Source organism: Coffea arabica, chromosome 6c (assembly GCF_036785885.1).
Source record: "Coffea arabica cultivar ET-39 chromosome 6c, Coffea Arabica ET-39 HiFi, whole genome shotgun sequence".
Classification (NCBI taxonomy): Eukaryota; Viridiplantae; Streptophyta; class Magnoliopsida; order Gentianales; family Rubiaceae; genus Coffea; species Coffea arabica.
The window spans coordinates 26,161,580-26,173,846 of NC_092320.1; positions in this window are offsets into that span (position 1 = coordinate 26,161,580).

The following is a 12,267-nucleotide window of genomic DNA, read 5'->3' on the forward strand; positions in this document are numbered from 1 at the left end:
TTGATTCGCTGGCATCTGGCCTTGTTGATCTACCAATCGCGCTAAGATATTTGTCATTTATTGTATCGTCGTCGCTACTTGATCTCCGGCTTCAACCCTCGGTCCACGATCTTTCTCAGCTATTGTTTCTCTTTCTTTTCTCGGTTCTTGAGCTTGCCTAGCCCCACGGCCCCGACTAGCTCCATGTCCGATACTACGTCTCCCCTCCATACCCTTTTTCTCTCCTTTTCTTCTTCAAAAGGTGTTTTAGTATGTAAACAAAGTAAATTGACTAAAATGACAAGATATAACACACCAAATTTACAAAGATATCAAGTTAAACAAAATCAAGTATAACAAATACTATACAGGTAAGTATTGAAATGCCACAAGCCAAATACATACAGTAGCAATACATGGCAAAACAAGAAGAAAACACGACATGTCGTACCACACTCAGTTAAAATTTTCCCCCGTCCGATCTCTCACTTCTCTTACTAACTGAACTAGACGTCCGTTAACCCCTGGCACTTACTCTCACCAAACATTAGCCCATTCCTATTCCCCGAAATGAAGATTGCAAGTCCTTGGTACTGCCCTCAATTCCCGCATACTCGGGTACAAGAATCTGAGATAATTCACCACTCGAGCTGGCCAGTCCTAAGAGTAAATTATCTACAATTGAGATTCCTATCTGACGTACATATCTATTGTCCTTAAGTACCATGATAAAGATTTAAGACCTATAACAATTCATGATTCATAACTTATGCTCAAAAGAGCACTTAGTCTTTCATACTTATTCACGAAATCAGGACCATAACACCACTTGACCCAAGCTCACTCTGCGCAGAGGCCACGCGAAGTGGCTTTGATACCACCTGTGATAGCCCCACCTCCCCTTAAGGCGAGCCAAAAGGTTCGGCGGACCGCCTACCCAACTCTCGCCAGGACTCGATCGCTCTCATCAAGTGAAATAAGATATAACCTCGAGACTAACCGAAAAATAATTTCCAAACTTAAAACATATACTTACATTCATATCCATCTCAAACAAAACTACAATGCCAATTAGAACAAAAGTTTTAAGTTCTTACTACATCCAATCTTATCCAAGGACTAGCGCGAGAACAATAAAAAAAATAAAATTTCAAAAACTAGACCAAGCTAGTTTGCACAGGACTCACGCCCTCGCTCGCATCCCCTGTAAGGAAAACAAAGCTAACGAAATGAACTACAAGCCCAGTGAGGTTCCATACACAGCCAAATAATTAAACAAAGACATTAATCATGTAATAACAAGTAATCCAGAAAACATTTACAATATAAATTAATGATAATACATTCATTAAAAGGATACATACTCACATGGAACCCTTCGTTCATTCATTCCACCAACCATTCCTTATTCGTTCAGCATTAAAAATAATTTCATTTGTAAGTAAAAACCCCTCCATTGTTCTTGCCATTCATTCATTCATTTCATTTTCTCCCTACTGGACACTGGCCAGTCTCTACCAGACTTCGTGGTCGTACTCGAGTATACCAAACATTAACCTAGGGTCACCAATCGTCCAACCGAATCCGTTTCTGACACAAGTCGACCGACGAAAAAGGGCAAGGGCCCAGTTCAACCAAAGGCTTACATTCATGTACAAGTAATATTCAAACATTTAATCATTTAATCATTGTAAATTTCACATTCATTTAGGTCAAGTGCGATAAAGTAAACACTCGCCTAGCAAAATTCATTTTTAGAAATCATTGAAAACATTTAAAATTTAATCCAACATTCACAAATAGTCACATAGTCATTGGAAACATAACGTACAAAGAATACTCATCTATTTAAGCAAAATAACGTCCAAAGTTTCCTTCTGGATAATATCCTCAATCACCAAGGAACCCTAATAATAACCAAGAGAAAATATTACAGTTAAACCATCCAAAGTTTAGGTGAACCAAAGAAAATCCGAATAACTACTAGTACAAAGTATAAGTATAGTTTTGGAAGTGAAAAGAGTATATTTAAACCAAAGGACATGAGTAAAATATTTGTAAAACTTATACTTGCTCGTAAAACTTTGAAATCTCCATTTGAGTCAAAGAAATAAAGAAAACGTATTTCTATTAGTCGTAAATTTCATTTTTTCATGGGTACAAGTTTCGGCCAGATTCTAACTTATATACCTCTAATAAAGAAGACTTGAATATCTTAAATGATTCAAATTAGTTTCATTCTCAACCCTTACTCAAGTCGCGAGTACCTCTTGTAGACACCAAATTTTTGACTTTATTTTTTCATTATTAGTTTTATTGATTTTTATTTTAGTTTGGTTTTACTAATCTCATTTTTAGACATTTTAGCATAAAATTTGTAAGAAAAGGAAAAGAAAGAAAAAGAAAGAAAAGAATTTGTTCACAAAAATATGTTTTGGGGCAATTTTTTTAGTATTTTATTTATTTTAGTTAAAATTATTTCTTACTTTAAAAAAAAAAAAAGGTCACGGCAATGCAGAAAGCTGCGTTTTTTGCCGCAACTTGCAAATGAGATTGGAAGAGGTCCTGGAGAACAAATTTGGAGCTGCAAAAGGCCAGGTGTCTAGGACACCTGGAGGGGGGGATGAATCTAGAATGATAGCTAGGTTTTGAGAGATAGAGAGAGGGGGACAAGAAAAATCGAGAGAAGGGAAGGATTAGAGTGACGGCTAATAAGGGCCGCGAGAGAGGAAAACAGCAAAGCTGAGAAAGCCAAAAAAAACGGCGGAGAGCTTCATGGGGGTTGTTCACGGCTGAAGGGAAAAACAGAGAGCAGGGGACGATGGAAAATCTGGAAAGCTAAGGGAGCTTGGGGGTTTTGGGCGGACATAGAAAAATAGGGGAGGCTTATGGCGAAAAAAAAACAGAAAAGGGTTTCGTCTGAGGAGAAGCTTGGCCGAACAACAAAAAAAAAAAAGAAAACTTGAAAACTTGGGAAGCTTGGCGGCTGAGGGTCAGGACTGAGAGCAAAAAAATAGAAAAGGCTCGGGCTGAGGAAAAGAAATGGGGGGAAGAAAGAAAGCTAAAGGGAGGCTTACGGCAGAAAAAAGACAGAGACAACGGCTGAAAACAAAAAGGAGGAGCTGGGAAATTTGGGGTGGAGCCAGAAAAAAAAGGGGTCTGAGGCAGAAACAAAAAGGAAAATCGAGAAGTCTGGGAGTTTTGGGGGTCTGAGGATAAGGGAAAAGAACAGAGGGAAAAGAGGCGGCGCAAGAGAGGCAGCGGACAAAGAGGGGCAAAAAGGAGAGAATTGAGGGCGAAATTGGGGAACCGAGCGAGAGAGCTTCAGCAGTAGGAAGATTAGAGGGAAAACAGAGGAAAAGGGGAAAGATTTTGGACTGAAAAGAGGGAAAAAACGGAGAACAAAAGAATAGGAAACAGAGAAAGAAAGGATAGCAGCGGACAAAGAGCTTGCGACTGAGGAAGCAGAGCAGCTGGAACTGCCGTTCGCGGGAAGCTTTTGCCGCCCTCTTCCGTCACGCGCGACGCCAGCTTCATCGCTTCTTCCATCATAGTTCAAGCTCCGCCCTCTGCCGGCACAAACAAGTGGCCAACCGCCCGCCCAAGCAACCGAATCCGACATCAGCACCCGCAAAATTTTTACCAAGAAACAAACGGTAAGCCACCATCATCCTTCAAATTTCAGTTTTCATATAAGTTTTCGAAGCATGTTTTATTTTTCACGTTGTGGCTTGTAGCCATTTCTCTGTTGAATTATTCACTAATTGGAAGTATGTATGCTTTGAATGTCGATTGGACTGGAGTTTTCTTGCATTTGACGAAATTTTGGGTGCTGATTCATGTCAATTGGGCGAGAAATTGGTGAAGTTTTTTAATGGCCGTTTGTTGTTCGACAGAATGCTTCATTGAAAGTTCGGCCTGAAGAATGGATTAATTTCTGATTTATATACGTTCGACTGTTTCATGCTTGCCAAAATAATTGATTCGAATGGGTTTGTTTGGGCGTCCGTTTGTTTTGGCAATCTGCTCCGCTTCTTGTTTGTTTGGTGTTCCTCTTGTATGGATTTAAATTCATGACATAAAATGGCATGCGAGGGGATTCATGTGAGAGTCATTTGTTTTGCTTTTGTTTTGTTTTGTTGATTGGAGTCCGAAGTTGAATTTTCTGGTTGCAAAGAGGAATGAAATAGCAGCGGGCATTGAGCCAGTTCGGAGAAGAACATTTGCTTGACTAAATTTATGACTTTCAGTCCCTCCATTTTCATTTTGTGTTTTTTGCAATTTACCTCCAGAATTTTCAGAACTCCATAAACTCGCCCCAAACCTTTCATAATTCTTTCGGTTGAGTCCCTGTTTTTATTGCATTGGATCCCCTCAAGTTTCCTTTGATCTGATATGGCCCAAGAACGGTTGTAATGAAACCAATGTCGCCCTTTAAATTTTAATCATCTTTTCACTTTTAAGTAGTCTTTTGGGGGGTAGATTAATTATTGATTTTAGGTTATAATTGTGGTTTTCATAATTTTAGTTGATTTTTCCCTGTTGGGGTTTTGGTGAAATGGGTTTTGGGTTGAGAGGTTATTTTGATTGGGTTTGTAAGAATGGGTTTAGTTTATTTTTTGGTTTTTTTTTTGGTTTGGGCTAGAGGGTAGAAGCCCACAGGTTTTGTTGGTTAAGCTTGGGGACATAAGTAATAGATTGATCCATTCCTTTTGCTCTGAATGTCCGTTGGGCTGGGAAAGTCTTAGGCTCAAACAAATAAGAAAACGGCCCAATGGCTTGGGCCACTAAGAGTCTGGAAATGAAATTTCAAATCAGTCCCTGGACTTTTGAATAATTGTACTAAGGCCCTAAAACTTTAGTTCTCTTTCAATTGGGTCATTAATTTAATTGCAAATAGGTCCCTAAACTTTATTTTGCTTTATTTTTTACCTCAAAACTTTGTTAATTTTTGCAATCAAGTCCTTTCGTCTTTTGGCTTTTTAAGTGTGAGTTGTCTACATGATTTAATTGATTCAATTTCATGTTTATTTTTATCTTTTGTGATTATTTCTTGATTAAAGTGGTGCTTTGACCCTTTCTTTTATTTTGGAGGGTAAATAAGAGAATAATTCCATTTCCTGAGGGCTCCAAATTCAAGGGAGGTATACCCTAATCCCTTATTTCTTACTATATTTGACTCTACGTGCCCTATATGACTTTACATGTTTGATTGTATGCCCCTTGAATGTTTTTTTTCATTTATTTATTTACTTTATGGGCTTTATACATTTATTTTAGTTCAAATTGATTATTTGATGGGCACTTGAATGCCAAATTTGTAATAGTTAGGTATTTATTATTTAATTCATTTCCCCTTAGATTGTAATAGGGCTTCCCGAATGTAATAGTTAGGGGTTCCTTTACTTCATTTGCCTTTGCGTGGTTTGCATGCTTACTTGCTACATGTTACCGCTTTCTTAGGGCCTTGCATCTAGTCGAGCATGCTAAGTGTTACGTGCTACGTATTTATGAGTGTTTGGCATGTCTACTTGCTTTCTATATTCGTAGATGAATGTGATGGATGAATATACGTTACCACACTAGTCCAATGCTAGTTGTGGCTCATTATCCCTTAGGAATTCATAGAAAGGGCTAGTCCAACGCTAGACCCTTAGGGATTTCCCTTTCGTTAGTGCATACCTGCATGTTCACTACATTCCATGCATTTTTCTTAGTTTTTTTATCATTTGGCATGCTCCTCTAATCCTTTTCCCCTCATTTTAGGCTTTTTGCATCCTCATGCTAGTTATAGGGTACATTTGCTTGAGAGTCCCCTTTCGATAAGGGAAACGAGCGAGTTTGGCTACAAAATAGCCTTAGCACGCTAGTTCTTCCTTCTAATCCAAGGGAAAATCAAAGTCGTAAAGTTAGGAGTCCTTCCCGTGCCGGACTTGATGCATTCCCTTAGGGTCATACACTTGCATTCTTTTTTATATCACCTCTTCACCTTTTAACCACATTTTCTCATTTTTTTCTCAATCCACACTTTCTCAACATCTTCTTATCACTTATTTATTTCTCATCTCACAAATGGCACTCCAAATTGCACTGATATGTATCTACTATTCTATTTTTTCATCCATTTACACACGAACACCTTTATTTTATCACATTTGCACACTTGCACTTACCTTGTTTTTACATTTCGCATCCTTCATACATGTTCACACTTGCACATATTTGAGTCTTCATTTGCATTTTCCTATGACCTCTATGAGATTCTTCCTATTGGCCTTCACAAACCCATGTGATTGGGACAAAAAATCTCATAAGAGACATTTTAGATTTAGGTTTGCATTTTTCTTTCCATTTTTGCATCCATTAGTCATATCCAACATGCGATACATACCTTGGGTAGAAAAATTAGGAAACGTGGGGCTAAGTCACGCAACTAGCTCTTGCTAGGGTAGGGGAGTGTCTTAGGTTCCACCTTTGCCTTCTCCCTTATCAAATGTGACCCTCGATCCCTTTCTTTGGTTACGTAGATCTAAAAGTTTTCAAAAAGGGTTTGTCTACTTTTTTTTATTCAAAAAAACAAAAAATCTTTTTGGGTGACTTGGTACACCCTAACTCTATACCAAGTGGCGACTCCGTTTTTCATACAAAAACCCTTTTAAACTTTACTTGACCAAAACCGTCGCATTTTGCAATCCCACGGTCTTTTCTTTTTCACTTCTACACACACTCACACCACATTCACACTAGTTCCACACCCTATCAAAAAGTGGGGCGCGACACCTCTACCTAGCCATCGAGTGCAAATTTGGGTAGCACGCCCTTTGTATTTACCTATTTTTCAGCTATTTATGGCTTCATTATTTCCCTCAATCAGCCCCAAAGTCACACACAGATAATGTCATTACAATAGCCATTCTATAGGCTCAATGTCATACAATTACAAAACCAAGCTAGAAAAGTGACCGGAAATAAGGTTTAAGGTAAAGAACAAAATGACAGGTTTGATGTCTCTTAGCGTATCGGTCACAGCCGAAGCTACGCTGATAGGATTGGGGTACAATTTATACTGTTTTGAAGCTAAGACAAAGATCTACAACTTTCATGAAGACAATTCAACCCGATTTACAGTTTATCCAGGTCGAATTTACAGATTATAGAACCAGAATTTCACTGTCAGGCTGGATAATAGCACTGGGTTTAAATGATAATAACTCAGCCTACACAAGTCCGATTGAGGCGTTTTTGGATGCGTTGAAAAGCTAAAACATAATACTACAACTTTCGTGTTTTGGCCAACTGCTGATTTAATACGGATCAAGGTGAAAAATGAAGCCAGAATAATGAAATGTCAAAACTATCCGCAAAACTCTACCTATGGCAGTCAAGGGTATTTTTGTCATTTCATGTGCTACAGTGCTCGGATTGAGCTGAAATTTATAGACAGCTACAAAACATCATTTCCTACAACTTTCATATTTTAAGCTAAGCCTAATTCGGCCTCTATCATGGCCGAATGGAATTGGTCAGAATAGGGCAGATTACTACCCAATGGAAACCCTAAGCTGGAATTTATGCACACCAACCAGAAATTTCTTTAGGCAAAGTAAACTAGCGCCTAAACACAAGATTTTCGATACATCAAAGCTGGTAAATCATGGGCAACCATTAGACTTCACATGTGAGCAGAAATTACACCATAAAACTGAAAATTTTCATATCACCACCTCAACTCATGAAATATTGCATAAAACTATCAAAATCTCAACCATAAGCTACTAGTTTGCACATATTGAAAGTAGGGAAAAGTTGCTTGCCAAATATACCTTGTAACCTCAAGAAAGATGATAGCTTAGTCTTTCCCCCTCCAAAATAACTCCACCAAAGCCTTTAAGCTTCCTTAGTGATCACTTGTATGGAGTAGTTTCAAATTTGGTTGGCTAAAACATAAGATCGAAGCTAGCAAGTGAAGTAGAAAATGGAGTTTTTCTCTCTTGTTTTGCTCCTCAAAACAGCCGGCCAAGAAGAAGAAAATGGAGGATATTTGGGATCAAAATTTGTTTTAGTAAAGTGAAGAAAATTAGGTCAAAGTCCAACCTCCAATGATGTAGTAACGCTTGGCCTTTCTAGTGTTTTCTCTAATCCTTTGGCTTCCAATGGTTACATCATATAACAAACCTCTAACTATCCTCTAGCACCTTGTATAATAATATCCCTTGATACCTCATCACCTAGTCGTCAAAGTTTTATCGCACTAGCGGGTCCTACGTCTATAACGCACTTCAAATTTAACGTACACTAACTTATACTAGGAAAATGATTTAAAACTGTACTTACTTATAAAAATGCATAGAAACTTTAATATTTTAAAGGCAAGTATAAAAATGTAGGCAAAAATAAAATAATGCCTAGAAAATGTGAAAATTTTTTGGGTTCTGACATTAATTATCAATGAAACTTGGAATCCAACGCTAGTTCATGAAAGTGTTAAATCTAGGGAGTTAACTCACTTACATAGGGATGCACATTTGTGATTTTAGCCAAGTTATTTCATAGAATATAGTGAACTTATAGCTAGTTTCATCATCGCTATTGTAGGTGTGCTGTAGTTATAAGTATGGTAGGTATACCTGTGAAAACGAATATCATGTACAATAGGAAATTGCCATAATTTAACCAAATTAATCAACTTCATTTAATCAGTAAAATCACTTGTAAGAATAGTCAAGAAATCCATGACCCTAGGAATGTGTTTATTCTTATTTTTGTTACTTTTATTTCATATTTGCAGTATAGAATTACTTGCTCAATTCTAGTGGTCTAAATAATAAAGGCATTCGAATAACACCTATAATTGATTACTCTTCCCAGTGGGATCCTTACTCAAATATTTTCTATACTCGTGTACAACTTGTGCACTTGCAATAGTGAAAATTTGAGTATAATTTAAAAATTCACACTATCAATATAATTAACTATCAAACAATCAACCTTCCAAATTTGTAGGATATGTCGTAGTATTTAATTGGATGAAAAATATGCCCTGAAAATTTGTTTATGTAATCAAAATTCCACTGTCTACAGGTTGAATTTGAATTAAATGTAGACTCAAAGCAGATTAAATTACATTAGATTTATTGTAAACTCTAAGACATGGGGCTGATTCGGTATTTCACAAAACTCCACAATTTTCTTTTATTTTTCTTACGTACTATGAAAAAATTGTAGTATTTAAAAGAAAAGATATGGATATGAGGAAAGAAAGAAAAAATTTCTTCTAGCTACTTCAAACATTAGTATCCTGGATATATGAAAGATACTTTAACATTGGTCACATGTATTCATGACCAAATGTATTGAATGTTAAAAAAGTGTTGACATAAAATTTTCAGAAGAATAAGGAAAATCATTTTCGACTGACCCAATAAAATTGTTTATCCCTGTTAAATGGAGAGAACTGTTGTCTAATTTTCTTGTCACGCAAAGGAGAAAGAGACGTTGCATATGAATATATTGTATTTTATTTATTCGTGATTAGTCACTCATAACATTCCTGACCCACATGATCACATTTTAAATTACGTGTCTATAAATTGGTCAATGAGTAAATCTTAATGATAAATTAAGGTATTTGGCAAAATTGGATCCAATTTAAAAGCAACTACTTCAACAAAGAATGCATCCTTGGCGTTCAATGGTTACTTGTTTAGACTACTTTTACACTCTTCCATTTATTTTGTTTGAATTTGTCATGTTTTAAGGCTTGTTTTTACAAGTTTATAATTTTTAAAATTTGTAGTAAATCATTTTTTCAAAATTTTTCTAGTATGGGGAAGGATGAGATTTAAGAAATGGAAAGGAAGAAACAAAATTTGAACCCAGAATTTTTAATTCTTGAGATCTCAACTTTAGCCACGACTAGAATTTATAGTAAATCAATTGCAAACTAACATACATTAAATCTGCTCAATTAAACTACAAGCAATAATATTATTTATTTAAATTGTAGGGGTATGAATTTAATCTTTCCCTACTGTTAATTTTACTAGTTTGTCAGTCTTTTAATAAATAAACCTTTTGATTAAATTTCAAATGATACCGTTTATAGGGATAGAACAAAAATTGATGTGATTACCTTAAACAGACGGAATTTTCTTCATGTATAATCAAAACCTGGTTGGGTTTTTTGGCTTCGTTCATTCATTTGTTCCTTTTCTATTCAAATATGGATACAAAAAAATGCAATATTCCATTAGTACAATAAGCACAGCCCTTTTTTTCGGAGATTTATATAAAAAAAAGTCCCACATTTCTTCTCATTAATAAATTCTTCTTTCATAACATATCTACATCTGCACGAATCTATTTTTCTATTAATTATTTTATGAGTTATTCAAGAAGCAAATATGTCATGGTTACAAGAGTCTATTCATTATGTATAGACTTTAGGTGCGCCTGCGCCCATCTATTTTATGACTTATTTAAGTTCTATTTCTCTAATAAATTCATTAAACATAACATGTCACTCTCGTAAACTATATTAATTTCTTCTAGTTAGTAGCCTCTTCTTTCTAACTGTTGGTCCTAGAAAAAAGAATTAAATTGTCATAAATAATGTCATAAATTAACTTTAATTAGAAAAAGGATTAAAAGGAAATTTTATTACTCAATATCAAACAAATAATGCATTTCTTTTGGGGCAAAATCCCTCCAATCCATTCCCCGGATCATTGATAGACCTTTTCCGTCTTCGGTTCTCGACAATTTGCAGTGGATTTAACGTCGTCTTCTCTTATAATTTAGGCCATCAATGTGCTTTCAAAAGGATAATTATGACCTACACCTTTTGCAAGGCCCATGGTTTGTCCTTTCCTCTACTATATACTATTTTATATGTGAATTAATCTTATTATATATATTGATAGTATGTATACTATATATTATTATAGTTGAATGCATGACATATATATATAATTTGAATTTCAAATTCAAATTTAGATTATGTATTATGCATCCAATTTTGAATATATATACACTGTTCATGTAAAATTAATCTATTTTATATTTCTAACAATTAAATATCATCACGTTCCAGTACAAACTATTTATTCATCACCAACCCGAGCGTTAATTTTCACTTTACCACAATGTTGTTACAAACAACTGCACCACATTTCAATATAATCCTCGCTTGTTTACAATATGATATTTATTGCTACTATCCCCATTGAACACTAGCGGTATTGTCTCAAAAAATGTTCAAAGTGGATGAAAGCCGATTTTCTGCAGTAAATCAGGCCAATTTGATCTTATTTCATCTGAAATGGTTATTTGTTAGTTAATGATAGTTGTTGAAAGTTGGCAACTCATCAAACCTACACAAGAGATGCAACTTTTCAAATCTGAAATTTCGAAAATTTCTCCAACATTTTAAAGTGTCAAAATCGATAATGTCCTATGGTAGAATATTTTACTCTACGGCAAATGGGCAATGGCAAGATTTTCCTCCACCTCCATTTGCAGCGAACAAGAGATGAAAGTTGTGCAGAAAGTAGAGCAATATTCTAGTTCTATTAATAAAATATCGTTCTCTAGTGTGCTCAAGATTTCGTTGCTTTGCTAAAATTTTACTGAAGCTCTTTTGTCCTCTTCTTTTCTAGGTTTCCTGATCATTCTTGATCAGGATAGTCAAACCCTCTTGATTCATCAGACGATCACGTCTTAATTGCAAAAAAATTAGATTCAGCTTCGAGATTACTTGAGATCATCTTTGCTTACATTATGCAGAATGATTTCTCTTCTTCCAATTCTTATGATTGACGAAACGTCGATGCCTCTATCATATCTAGGGCTTCAATCCCTTTCAAAAATTGGAAGCAAATATGTTTCAGTTCACCTTTGGTTCTAAAACGGAGCTGGAAAGCTCATTGCAAAAGGTTCTTGTACACTGGGTAGACGGATACTCGTCTTTCATGAATGGAATAAGGGCTTGAAGATGATTAGAAAATTGTGACATTGTTTAACATGTTGTTCCACGTTGAAAGTTGCCAATATACAGGCTCTCTAAGTTGGGGAAAACAGCTAGATCTGTAATTCACAATGTTGTGGATGTAGCGGTACCGCGGATGGTTATTTTCAATTAGAACCATTCAGAATTGATGTTGTTATCGTTATTGTATCATTGTTTCTAGTACTATCAAGTCTATCATATTCCTATTCTAAGGGAAGAGGGAATAAAATACTGCAATGTGGCGATGGTGAGAACTGTAACTCCAGTTCATAAACTTTTAT